Source organism: Meriones unguiculatus, chromosome 21 (assembly GCF_030254825.1).
Source record: "Meriones unguiculatus strain TT.TT164.6M chromosome 21, Bangor_MerUng_6.1, whole genome shotgun sequence".
NCBI lineage: Eukaryota > Metazoa > Chordata > Mammalia > Rodentia > Muridae > Meriones > Meriones unguiculatus.
This window is the reverse complement of record NC_083368.1, coordinates 5021129-5036089: the sequence shown is the minus strand read 5'-3', so window position 1 is coordinate 5036089 and position 14961 is coordinate 5021129.

Sequence of the window (14961 nt, the reverse complement as noted above, 5' to 3'; positions counted from 1 at the left end):
TGAGGGTTGCCTTCTGAAAGGCTGGTAGTTTTAAACTCCTTTTCCAATTCTACAACACCTTGCCTGCTCAAGAAATCCTAGGCCACCTGCAGTCTCCTTTATTTCCTGACACCCTGGCCACCCCTATGGCACCCCCACACATGCTTAGTGGGAGAATGGACTGGGAGAATGGGCGGGGTGGGGGTCTTTTCTTCAATCTCTTCTCAATAAACAGGGATGGAAGCAAGAGTAACTCTGTCACAAGGACACAAGATCCTCCCAGCCAGCCATGTGGTCATGTACAATTTTTTTTTTCAGAGTCAAAAATGGGGACCAGCACTTCCTTCATGGCAGCTTGGTTCAGGGAGTTCATGTTTATAACGTGGGAAGATCACATTGATGCTATTTTTTCATTTGAATTCCCAGATGTCAAACTGACAGACATTTTATGACTCAGATCTTAGAAGGAGGAGGTGAAGTCTGGAAAGAGGTGGGTGAATAACCCTTTGTCTTGGGGCAAAGAAGGTAGTCACTAAGTTTCTGGAGGTTGCAGGACAGGTGACAAGAGATTGGAAAGGAAAAAAGTGGTTGGTCAAGGAGGTCCTACTGGAGAGAGGAGCCATGCTCTGAGTGGTGCTGTCGATAATGAGGGACCTGCTAAGTCATCCCTTCAGGGGTTCCAAGTATTGGCCCAGTTCCAGAGCGCTTCATCTCCAAGCTTCCTTTAAACTGAAATGAGAAAGGAGTTAGAAGGCTTGAAGACTGTTCCCACTGGCATTTTATAAGTGAACTCAGGTTTGGATAACTATCTTGTCTCTAACTGCCAGAAGGGGGATGGGCTGAGCCATCAGTCAAATGGTGGTTGTCACAGTCACAAATTCCCAGCAAAGGTACTTCACAGGGGAAGCCTTGTGTTCCCTCTGAAGATCCCCATTAGGAAATGTGAACTGAAGTAACCTTGCAAGATAAAGTTCTCAGGGAGAATAGACATTTGATCATTTTCTTCTATTTGAAAGTTCGAGAATATTTTTTTTCTCCCTCTTCGGGTGTTCTTGTTATTACTAAGGTATTGAGCCTTTTGAAGTGTCACTGTCAGCATTTTCAGGCTATGATTTTCCTGTCTCATTAACAAAGGCCTCTTTTACTTCTCCCCTTTCAGAAGGGTGAATGTACTTGCTCGATTCTAGATGTTCGCATGCAGCTCCAACTGCAACCTCCCACTGCTGACTTTCTGAACTTGACCTTGGGACGGTCTGGAATGCAATGCATGTGTGTAGATAAGTCAGACAATGCCCTTCTCCTATGTTGCTCCTGTCTGTCGCACTCACCCACAAGATGGAGAATCTCCCTTCAGGCGCCCTTCACACCCAGCATATGGTAGTTGCCAGATGACTTTCTTGCCCCGGTTGGGCACAGGAATGAGCTAGCACAGCCGACAACTGAAACCTAGACCACATGCATCATCTGGAATGTTTTCAGGGACATCTCCCTGTGAGCATAACTGCATCACAATGTGTGGAGACAAAGGCTAGACACACATGATTTCAGGCTGACCCCTCAGCACGTTGCAGGCAGCTTGTTTTGCACATGAAAGCAGGGCTCCCAGGCTGCCTCTCATTCAGCGGACATACAGGCTGTAAGTGAAGAAGTAAGATTCAGCTGAAGAAGGCATGGTTGTGCCTCAGGTGGAATGGAGTTAAATGCCAGCTTAGGATTATTAAAAATAGATTTAAGTAGTAAAATAGGATCCTTTCCTCACACAGAAATCTCCCCCCCCCACAGATGTTCTTTCAGTTCAACTTCACACTAGCTTTGAGCTGATTTAATGTCCTCTTGAGTTTATGTTAAAGACATTACTGCAGAGAAAAATGAAGTCGCTATTAGTGCAAACTGAAAACCAGACCTAGCCTCACGTGTTGCCAATAAGGTCAATACTCTGTGACTGTACATCAATAAGGTTTTCAGAATGCAGTGCTCATTAGCAAGATTTTGATATATTTAGTTAGCATAAAAAGGTCCTAGCTCATTATCTCTTTAGAACTTCATTCTCTTTCATTTTAATATAATGTTTAGCTGCTGAAACCTCAGTTTAAAGCATTAATTTAACAGTTCACTTAAACCATGAGTACACTTTGAACCTGGCATTGGGTATTACAGGTTGAAATGCCACCAAATATGTTATCAAAAACCAGGCTGTTTGAGAAGAGTACTGTAAACATTTACAAACCTATTGATGAACAAAAGAAGTGTGCTTTATATGACAATATTGAAATATGTTCAATAGAAATTTTCCACGCTTGCTATCTGCTGCTGGGAAATGAGGCTTCTCCTGGTCCTGTTGTGCCTAATGTGAAAAACAAAAAAGTAATTCCTATCAGTGCTTCAAGCACATGGCAAAAAAAGAAATTGCCAGTTTCAAGAACAAAAGAACAGATAGTGAACTTCTTGTACTGAAGAGTTCCTCCTGGACCAATTTCTAAACAAGACAGAGAAAAGAAATGGAACAGACTTTGTGTCATTGCATCATATCCTAATTTGTCACTACGCTTCTGAAATTAAAAAAAAAAGCTTTTGTGTGTGTGTATTCTATTTTCAAGGTTATTCTTTTGAACTGTCTAATGCAAAATAATTGCAGTAAAATTAAAAGTAATAAACATGCAAGATTAATAAAGAACATGAAAATGTTCTTTAAATGAAAAATGAATGAAAAATGTTCTTTAAAAATGAAAATATGGCTCAGGCCTGAAGGCACAAGAACTGAGTTCTAGTAATACTTATTTGTAAAACTTCAAACTTAAGGTCTGATTGTGCCCTTCTGATGTCACAAATACTACATTGTGTCTCCCTAGCTTCCTTCTCTGGTGGTCACAGCTACTGAGTCCTATACATCTAGCTTTTTTTTTTTTAAACTGTAAATTCATTCTGCTTAAACCAAGAATGACCCTGTGAAGTGCTAAGGTTTTCCTTGGGTGTTTTTGTAGGACTCTTATGCTTTATTTGTGGGATGTTCATGCCATTGCTTTAGTTTCTCTTTATTCCATGGATTCTAGCAGACATAGCTAAAAAACCAAGTCTTTCAGTGAACAAAAGAAGCAAAAAACCCTTGACTATGCACATATAATTTTAAAAGCACTATACATAATAAATGCTGAAAAATCTTTCTTGCATCTTTGCCTTCATTCACCAATGAATCCTTCTGAGTGCCTTCTTGAGTATTTGCAAAGAAGTCAAACAATTCCATTTGTAATTCAGAGATGATTGCTAAGCCAGGTGCTGCGGGCACTGTCAGCAAGCATTCGAGGTTACAGTAATCTGATACATGGGATATGGTGTCATCTCTCTTATGGTCAGTGAGTGAAGTCGAGCAGCCTTTCATAAACTTAAAAGCTTCTGGCTTACCTGCAAGTGCCACCTCTAAATATTTTTTCCTTTTTCCTATTGGAGTTTTAATTGTATTTTCTGTTTCTAAGAGTTGTATCTACACTAAGTAAATTTGCTTCATCTCTAAAATATTATGTTTAATTTGTTTCATTTCAGCTTTTAACTCATGGCTCTCTTTATAATATTTTTTAACTTTTGAACTCTTTTAATTTTATGGACCTAAGTTGCAAACTATAATTATAAAGGCTTTCTCCTTTATTAGATAATAAAATAATTTACTATATATGAGCATATTTGGCTTTATATTATCTATAAAGATTTTGCTTGTCATATAACAAAAAATGTGTGGGCTAGAGCCAATATAGAAACAAATTTACACAAAATACATCACTACCATCCATAGCACGTATGACCTAAGCTCTGTCTCCAATTTCCTTTGTTTACAAAATTCAGCTGTACTCATAATTCAATATAATTTTAGTATATAAAACACAAAAACTGCAATAATATTCAACAAATTTTATAGCTTGATAACTTATAAAACTGAGCTCAGAAAAAATACATTCTAAAAGAATACCTTTATGTATTTATTTTATCTGTATATATATTTGCCTGGATATATGTATGTGCACCATGTCTGTGTGAAGGAGCCTATGGAGGTCAGAAGAAGGCATCAGACAGGCTGGAATTGGAGTTATTGCAGTGACCATGTGAGAGCTGGAGACTAAACCCAGGATCTCTGCAAAAGCAGTAAGCATGCTTAACTGTTGAGACATCCCTCCAACCTTGACCAACGTGTATATACTGTATTTGTTCACTTTATATCATATATATGGTAAGTGACTTTGTATGCCTATCTGTATATAAGTGACTACATATAGAATATAAAATAATAGTTCCAACTCAGTAATAAATAGGAAAGATCAGAAAAAGAAAGACATTTCTCCAAAGAACACACAAGATGTCAATAAGCACATGAAAAGATCTTAAACTTGATTAGTCATTAGTGTTAACTTGGCCATATAGAGTGTTGGCAGTTTACTACTTAAACTTCTATATATCCTATCTGTCTGTCTGTCTGTCTGTCTATCTATCTATCTAACACCAAAATAGCTCTGCTTTGTATGCATAAAGCAATCAAAAATGTGTCTTATGTCCAAGCTTTCTTTCATACCGGTGAGATGAGCTTCCACATGTTCGAATGATATGCTTAGAGGTCTACATGAATGCAAACAAAGCATCAAGAGGACCAACACTTTGATCTTACTTCTAGGTCCGCTAAATCCTTTGGGAATATGGACATCTCAAGAGTTCCTACAGTTCTGCTAAAACAACTGTATACTCTACAGGCCATCAATATACCTGAGGTTGTACTTTAACCAGTGTGCATGAAAGTCAGCATAGAAAGATGCTGTCAATACTTCTGAGTAAAGGATCATGGCCAACAGGCTCACTCCAGCAGATGGAACAGTGAGTGATAAAGTCCAAGAGCGGCAAAGGCAACTTCTGGTCCCAAGTAACAAAAGTAGCAACTGGTCTTTTTTTATTTAAATTTATTGTAATTTATTTACTTTACATCCTGATTGTAGCCCTCCTCCCCTACCATCTGATCCCAGCCTATCCAGTCTCATTAGGACTGCCTGAATCCTCTTCTTCTGTTGCCAGACACTGCCCCTTCCACCCGGTAAGAGGGGGAGGGGGGAACGATAAAAGAGTAGGCAACAGAGTCCATGTTAGAGACAGCCCCTGCTCTCTCCCTGGCCCCTGGATGCCTTATTATTTTTTTAAGTTAATTTTGGCCATCTCTATTTCCTAAAATACTTAACAGGAAAGTATACCTGAGTAAAAGTATTGTTAGTTAACAATAAAGAGACAATGAATTAGGCTGTACAGTCCTGGACATTAACTACTGACAAGATGGGGAGAGCAATAGCAGCCTCACCAGCTTGTATCTCACCATTTCTCTTGGTGAACAGCTTTAGAATTGGGTCTCATGCTTTCATGATAAAAATAGGTAATACTATTACAGTACTAATGACAGTTGTAGTGTTCTCTGTGCCTTGTATGTTTAACAGTTATTTTAATTTTCTCTCCTTTCTTCCTCCTCTTCCTTCTCACCCCCTCCCCATTTACACTCTTCCAATAGACCACTATCTAACAGATAGGCCAGCAACCACCTAACTCCACCTGTTTGGGTTCCTCTGATCTCTTTCCAATTCCTGAAAGTCAGCAAGAGTTAAAATTTTTTTCTGAGCATGTTAATAGGGTTTCAAGTGATTGAGGAACATTTTTATTTCTCTTAAGCATTTAAAGCTTTTGTCAATTTAACACAAACCACATACCTGGAAAGAAGAAACCTTAGCTAAAAAATTGTTTCCATCATATTGGCCTGTGGGCTTATCAGTGAGGCTTTTTTTGTTTTTGTTTGTTTGTTTGTTTTTGATTGCTGATTGATTTGGGTCGTTCCATCCCTGGGCAGGTAAGCCTGGGCTGTCAAAGAGAAGTCTCTGAGTAAGCAGCATTCCTCTGTGGTCTCCACTTCCTGCCTCAGTTTCCCTCAGTCATGGACTGTGAGGTGGTAGTGTAAGCCAAAAGAATCCTTTCCTTCCCAAGATGTTGTTGGTCATAGTGTTTTCATGCAGCAACAAAGTGCTAAGTAGAGCATCCTCTTTCAGTGAATGAGTTTTACAAGCCATAGACATTCGGAGCTGATACAATTATAATGTATGCTGGAGGTCAGCCTGTGAACCTGGGACCCATTGTGCAGGTACAGTCCCACTTCTGTGCTTTGCATACCACTGAAAAAGCATCCTGCCTGATCTTTGATTCTGTAGCACCTGAGCCATCATGTTCATGTATGTGTGATCTATTTTCTTGTTCATATTTTGTAACAGGAAAGATTACCTGATTAATATGACTGCAGAGTATGTACAAATAGTTGCCAAGAATTACAGGAAATTGGGTTTCATACCTTAATCCCACTGTCAAATGCATGATAGAAACAAACTGCTTAACATATTTGAGGGACTTCAATATCTATCTCACACATAAATTGAGAATACTAAGTAATGTAGTTTGTTTTGTTTTTAGAAAAAAACCTAAACCTGGAGATATTGTTCAGTTGGAAAACTTATGTGTTTGGCATATGTAAGGCCCTCCTGGTTTAATCCCTAGTTACCAAAATGGTCAAAAAGGTCAAATTTCCCATAGTGGTGATGCTATAGGCATGCATCCTTACCAACCCCTTTTGACATAAATTCATCATTTAAATCATTCACATTTATCTGTCTCTCCTGGGTTCCTCAACTTTCTCTTCAATGCCAGAATTTCAAGCTCACATACTGAAACCCTAGTAAGACCTCCTTTGAGGGCAAGACTACCATATTATTGAGTTGGCAGGTGTCTAAAGTTGAGTGTAAAGTTTTTTTTCAGATCTCTCTTCTTTCTCAAAGATACAGTGGTATTCACAGCACTATCCAGTGGTGATTACCTTAACATTTCCTCCCCTAAACTTCTTTTGAGGAGTAGCTAATGCATCAGAGGTCACTTGGAAAGTGCTCAGTGATCCAATATCATGATAGGAACAATGGACAAGAGTGACGATGGCATTCATACCACAGATTAACCTTTCTAATGGAGCTCCATGGAAAGAGAATTATTCTAAGTCAGTACTTGAAGCCTTGACCTTGAACAAGTTCCCAATGTCATTCTGTTGTTCTTATCTGGGCTGGGTGTTTCCAAGTTCTTGGAGTCTTATTCAAAAAATTTTAAATACACACAAAGCAGCAACTTTACTTAAAGAAACAGCACCAGAAACACTGCACGGTATCTGAGAGCTACCTGAGAAACAATACCCAAGAACAGCAATTATCATTTGGGGCTTCCCTCTGTAGCCTCCAAGGAGAGAAGTTGGTTTCTGAAGGCCATAGTGGAGGTACTTCCCCATTTTGATTGGCCAGCTGGATTATGTAAGCCTTCATCTTCTCAAGATGTCCTTTCTCATGATGCATCTTTTTACAAAACCATATGCACTACAAATTACGCAAAGGCACAAGGTTGTAATATGGGGAAGGACACAGTTTGTTCAACTTTACATACACCCAAGTACCAACGCAGCCCAGTTCAACCCAACATCCGTAGTTTCCAGACGTATTTGACACAAAAGGAGTTATCCAGGAGTTGCTGAAGGACTGAGCTATTGTACTGTTTGGAGTAAGGCATATACACAGCTCGATCAGGTGCAGGTCTCACATCACCAAGTGCGTTGTGAGGAAAGGGATGTATGCCAAGCAGAGTCCTGGAAGAGTCCTTGCTAAGCTACCTCTGCCCGCCTCGGATCTTTGTATAGTATGCTATGCTCTGAACTTCTTGAGAAGAGGAATAAATAAACACATGAATGAGTGATTATCTCACAAAGTGAAAAATCAAGAAAAAACCAGACAGGATTCTGTTAAATTTAGGGAGGAAGGAAGGGGGACCTCTATGACTCTTACAGTGTGCTACACTGGTACTTCCTCAGGGTCACCTGACTCACTTCTCCAAGGCCCTCAGATGTCACCTTAACTCCTCTGTGGTGATGCACAAGATTCAGTTGCTTCATCCTTGTAAAAACAGAGCACTCTGATGAGCACATGCTTTTGTTCAGTGACTCCAGATTCCTCCAATGACATCTCCCAAGAGTCACATGTGCCCCTTTAGAAATCTGATTACACACAAGGGTGCAAAAGGATCATCAAATGGAAAGTGACTCCCCATGAATAGTATCCCTTTCAATATAATAGAATTATCAACAAAGGAGTGTGGTGATTATTTGTGACTGAAAAAGCTTTGTGCATAGATAGGAATAAAAGAAAGAGGGAGAAGTGGCAAAAAGAATCAATCATTTGCCCTTGGATAAGTGTTCAAAAGGTAGATTTTTTTTAAGTGCTTGGTGACTTGAGGATATATCTAACTATAAAGGATCTTTTTTATGGTATCTCAGTGGGTGGCTTATATGACTAGATTAAATTTTACTTGGAAAATTTACATGAAGCCTTCTGCTTTGCAATAGCCGAGAACAATGCTATGCAGCTTGAATGTGTGAGGGTGCCATTTTATGAGATGCACTTATTCCACGTGTTACTGTGCATATGTAGAGCTACACAGATACTGATAATAAACTGCATGAGCATTTATGATTTTTTTCACTCTGTCAGAATTATACAGGCAACAAATCTGGATCAAGTCATGATCCTTAGTAAAACTTGGTCAGGAGCACCAAGTCATTTGTGTGAGACAGCGAATGATTAGTGCCAAAGAGGGACAGGAAAGCACATATCTTGACACTTGATCAAGTGCTTTACTGTCCATCTTTGGCATTAGTTAGTCACAGTCTCACACAAGGGTGTATGCCCCATCCACACAGAATCAGGCCTGTGTAGTCTGTGGAACATGCAGAAGTGAAGATATAAATCTCCTAAAGACAGAATTTGAAAATTATTACAGCTACTACAGGAATCCCTGGGGAAAGTAGCTGAAATTTTGGCCCCTCAAGCATCACTAAGGAGCAGCACATGGCACCCTCCAGCATTCAAGCCTTCCCACTGAAGCTCAAACCTTGTAGAGCAGAGGCAAGCCCGGCAGCTGAGAGCTTCCTAACTCTGCACTTGCTGAGAGAATAATTATTGTTATTTTAACCATTTACTTTTGAGCAATTTGTGGTGTAGCAATAAATAATGCCAATGTATTAACATCTAGCAGCTTCTAATCACATTTTAAATGTCTTTTCATGTCTATACATTTATTAGTGCCTTTTCAAAGTGGTAGCTTAGCTGTGTATGCAGCTATCTCCATATTTTTGGTCCTCTAACCAGAATATCTGCCAATATCATACAACATAGATTAAGAAAAAAAAAAGAATTGTGAAAACAGAGAGAAAAAAAGTTAGTGGCACAGGGTGTATAAAAGACCAACACTATGTAGAAAAGCAGCTTTCATAGTCATTACTATAAGGATAAAGAATATTTTTGTTTGTAACTAAGTTCAGCTTGTTTTTCACTTAGCTGTGCATGGAGAAGTGGTATAATAAATGGAACTTATTAGCACTTGACAATCAAAGGCTTCGTAGCCACCTCCTGTATAACCTGTAGCCCCCTTGCAATTTAGTCAATCCATTCACACTCCAAGTTTCATATCTGGACAACATCTTCCTGATGCTCCCTTCCATCATGCTTTTCTGAGAGAAGTGTAGAGTAGGCAATGTCTTGCAAAGGATTCAAGGCGAACATTTAATCTGTATATTGGTCTCTTGACTTTGTGGGCCTCTTGTCTTCCGATCTGCTTCTTTTTCCAGCTTATTATGACATGTTGCTCATCTTTGCCACATTAAAGTCAATGCCACAGCTAGCCTTTGCTACAAAAATGCAAGAATATTCGGAGTGATTAGTGTGGGGCCCAGTGGGTCAACAGGCAGCATTGGCAATGGGTTCCAGAGTTTGGGACTTGCTGAATGTAAAGAAACTTTTCTTCTCCTGATTCAGTTGTTGTCTCAGGATTACAGCCTCTTTCTGCTAAGATAGGTCTAGTCCTGGACGCTTTGTACAATCTAACCTAGGCCTACAATGTTTTCAGCCTCTAGACTTACTGCTCAATAAGTTCACCCTTTCTTGTTCTTACTCTGCTCTGGGTGGGCTGGTTCAATTCAGCTGTTCTGGCTCAAACTCCTTTCCCAGCTAACATATTCAATCTGGCTTTTCTTTCAGCCCCTGTTTGGCCTCAAACTAATTCAGGCAATCTGCTCTAATCTCTTAGGTCCTCCTCATTCTCTGGCTTCTTTGGTCTTCATCTGAGTTCTCTCTCTCTCTCTGCAACTTGTCTCTCTATTGCTGTCCTGGCAAAATTCTCCTGGTACAACTGCAACCCCCCCCCCTGCATTGCCCATTAAGTAGCTTCTCTTTCTTCTCTTCTTGAGAATTGGGCATATCCTATTCTGTCAACTCTTTATCTGATTATTTATCTTTTCAATTAGACATCACTCAATTAGATATCACTTTCAAATATGGGTTCTTCCTTCTACATACTAACTTTACCTTCATCATTTGCGATTAAAGGTGTTTACCACCACACCTAGACCTAAGCTTTTCTTTACCTGAAACTTGCTCCATACCAGGCTGGCCTTGAACTCAGATCTGCTTGCCTCTGTCTCCTGGACTAAAGGCCTATTCGTATTCCAGCCACATCATACATACCTAAAAGGTCTTTGGAAGTGATTACTTGACAGAGCAGCCATGTTCTGAATTAACATTCTTCTACAGCTAAATGCAGCCTTTGTGCCATCAGGATTAATGACTACACTTGCCATCTTCACAACTGAAGCTGACTACTTAACTGTTGGTGATGGATGGAGCTAATTGATCCTTTTGGTACCTGCCACTGCCCTTGGATATAGTATATTGTGTGGGTGAAGTCCCTTCTGGGTAGCCATCAGATACAACTTAGAAACTATTCTATCAAACACCTTCTTTCCACATTAGTTCTTCTTGCCATTGGTGCATGTTGGGTTAACTGATCCTCTGAAACTCTGCTGTTTTCAAGCAATCCTGGAACAATAGCAGTAGCATCCAATCCACTCCTTTCCTGAGAACAGGGCCCTTCTGACAGACATATTCCTTCCTAATTCTTTCAACAAGTGTGAAAATGGTCTTGCTTCTTTTCTACTCTAGAGCTGATGGGTATTTTGGCAGGACCTAGGGCAGTAATAGCAGGTGCCGTTTGTTCAGCAAGGCTTCTTGCTAGTCTATTAGGCCTGAAGAACTCCCCAGTTTTCTCTTACATATACGAAGGAAGCAAGTTACTTACTTGTTTGGCCAGAGGAAATCTTTTCAGTGTGTTCCTGAGGTCCTTCCTGCCAGTCCCTCATAGGATGTCTGATCATCATCAAGTTGTTCTGCCGCATGGTAGAGGGAGTTAATTACATGATCAATTTGTAAGTTTATCCTGTATGTATTCAACATGGAGCAATACTGAATAAATATTTTTGAATGTCTTTGTAGAGGAGAGGTTGGTATAGTTTGCTCAGCCTTGTGTGGGAATGTGGAAGCGAAAGGCCAAAGGTCAATGTCAGTTCTATTCTTCCATCATTCTCCACCTTATTTCTGAAACTGTCTCCCACTGAAACTAGAACTCATCAGTCGGGTTAGACTGACCCGCCAGCTGGCCCCAGGATCCATGTATCTCTGCCCTGTCACTTAGTGCTGGGCCTCCAGATCCATGCTTTGGTATGTGGCTCTTGCATAGATGTAAGGGTTTCAAACTAAAGCCTCACATACTTGTACAGCAAGCACTTTTTCCACTGAGCCATCTCTCCAGCCTCCTTTAAAAAAAAATCTTGATAGTGCACATGGAATTTTGTTCTGTTCTGGGCAGTGAAAGTGTCTATTCAAGTTTTTAGCAAACAGCATGTCACCTGTGGCAGTGTGTAAGGCATCAGGTGAAACAACATCTATTACCATATAGGCACTCGCTATATCAGCCAGCTTTTAGGGTTAGGGCTCCAAAGAGTTCTGAAAAAGTTTGGTGGGATAGAGAGCATATTTCAGTACCTGAGCAGTTCCCTAAATAAAGATTTCTTACTGGTTGCACCATCAGCTTTAAAAAGTTTTTCCCAGGGGAAAGCACTGAGTCCAAGGAAAACTGAAGGAAAACAGGACTGTGCTGACCCCACAACTTATGTTGCTCTCTGTGTCTGCATTTTCATCTACTTCATTTTGCTACTGCTCATTCTCTCAGAGAGAGGAGTGGGAATATTGCTAAGAAAACAGCTTGGAGAGATAGATATCATTGCTTCAAAATCTGACTGTCACTTACTAGCCATGTGTACTTGGACAAGTAACATAGCCTTTCTCTGCCCTCAATTTTCATCAGTCGGTACAGCAAGGCTTAGCATGTTATAAAGGACAAATAAGGTCCCCTTTCTGTAGATTGGTGGGATGGCTGGGATGTGTTAGTGATCATTCTTCTCCTCTTCTCTATTCTGTCAATCAAGCCTGAATTCCTCCAAGCAGACTGCTATCACAAAAACCTATCAACTGGGAGATTCATAAATATAAATGTAGTACTACAGTCATAAGGGGTGAAAAGCCCAAGATCATGATGCCATTGAGACAAGTTCTGTTCTGAGGTCTGTGTGCTTGGCTTCTTGTAAGGAAGCTGCTAATTTTCTGGTCTCTCAATTGGCCTCTTCTCAGTGCACACTCCAAGAGACAGCATGAGCTGGCAACTCTTCCTCTAAGGGCACCCATCCTATCATGCTGGCTTATTTTTAGGACCTTATTTAACTTTACCTGTTTATTACCTTCCAAGAACATAGCTGTATAAACCCTATGTCAGGCAGCTCCAGGGGGTTCTGAAGTGGAAGTCTCTGGTTTCTTGGAAGACTCAGTTGAGTCATATGATATTTTGCTAGAAGCTGACTATTGAGAGGGCATGTGATGTTTTATTGGAAGCTGGTTTGTGAGAGGGTATGTGATGCTTTGATGTGGGCTCTCTCATGTGAGGGGTGTGACTTTGGCTAGCTGAGAACATCCATGGGCGGACTCTGAGGAGAGGAGAAACACAGAAGCCCACACAGAGTGAGATGTTGCTTTTTGGATCAACATCACTGCACTGGTCTTCATGCTTTGACACTTGATTTCACAAAGATAAACAGTACAGAGAACTTCTAGGGGCAACCCAACTGAGTCTTCCAGCTTTCAATGCCTTGTCCTGATCTTCTGAATCATGCTGTTTCATGCTGCTGCTAGGTGTTAGCCTTTGTACTGGACTGCTGGTATCTGGACAATTTGAAGAGTAGACTCAACCCAAAGAATAACTTTTAAAAAACGTCTACAACCCCCTTTACCCAATAACCTTCTTTCTTCCCTACCTCTGGTCACTGGGTAGAAGGAAGGTAGAAGCATTTAGAAACCCTAACTAGAGTATGTTCGGTGAAAAACCTAAGGCTACAAGATTCAAATTTTCTTCCATGACATTCCCCTAACCCCACTTTCTTTTAAGAGGTCAACTTTCCATATCTAAAACCCAAACAGTAAATGTCATTGCTGCCAAGGGATTTCCTGCAGTAAAATGCTGAGACACATGAACATGCTGCTAAAAGACACTTGGACCACTCACGAGCTACATATAGTTAGAATTAAATAACAGTTTGCGACTGTTTTCTAGTTTAGTATTACTGCACCAAATAACACCACCCACCCACTGTTGTTTGTAGTGGGGATGTCCCTGAGAGGCTCCTATGTTGAAGTTTGGTTCCTGATGGAACAGTGTTCACAGACAGAGATTTGGAGAAGTTATTGGATCATGAGGTCTCAGTAGTAGATTAGTCCATTGGTAGGTTCATAATCTGATAGACTGTGGAAGTAAAGAAATACAAGAGTTATGAACTACTTGAAGGAAATATGTCCTTATTATCAGTCCTTTGGGGTCATATCTTATTTCCTCTCTCTCCTCTCCATCTCTCCCTCCCCCCTTTCCTTTTTCTTTTCCTCTCTGTCTTTTCCCTCTGTTTTCAGATTTCTGTATGGCAGCAGCTTTGTTCTCATACTTTCTCATTGTGTATCTTTTCCCAGAGTCCAAAGCAATGAGAACCAAAACCTCTAAAACTGACAACAACAAAATTCCCTCTTTTAAATTGTTTATCTCAACTATTTGTCTAGAAGTAATAAGTATCCCTTGTCACACATCTAGTACTGCTTGTGGGACAGAGACTTAGGCCTGGCGATTCTTCAGTCCTCTTAGGCTTCTTTCATCTATCTGCAAACAGACTGACTCTTGGCAATGTCTTAGGATCTCACTAACTGGAGGAACCCAGTTCTGCCCATAGGTTCTATCCACCTTTTGTCTCTGACCTGAAGATTAATTCAAGAATGTTCTCACACAAGGACCAAGCACTGGTCAGGATTAGAAGCAGAGAACAAAAGAAAGATACTACACTCTGACATGGCACAGTGTCATTGCTTTCATCCTCTCCTCGACAGCAAAACTGCTAGGAATAGATCAGACCCAATACAGAGAAACAGCTCTTCCTCTTCATGAGGTGAACAAGTACTAGAGCCATGTTGTAATTTATTATGTAAAGACCATTCTGCAAACTATAGCCATCTATTTTAAATTTAAATATTACCGGGTTTGGATGCACACCCAACCCCATCATCCCCACACTCCCAGGGCTACTTCCAAGAGTATCAGACATGCAGGCGAAGCCAGGTGTCATATTTGCATACTTCTTGGTTACCAATGAATTGGAATCACTCATATCGCTATAATTAGAAATGAACAGAAACTACCTGAAGGATTAATCTATCAACTCCTCATACCTAATGTGAAATCAGCAAAGCTTGGGCAACAGAAGCAGGAGGAGAAGACAACTCCCACTCAATGAATCAGTGAAGGCAGGCTAGAGCCTCATCTCAGACACACACACACACACACACACAAAAAAAAAAAAAAAACAAGCAAACTGCCACTCAGTGGAGGCTAGGGCTTCACAACACACAAGAAACAAAAACAGTATGCAAAGATCAAATCTCAAAATCACAAATAATGAAAGGCCAGGCTATATCTCCT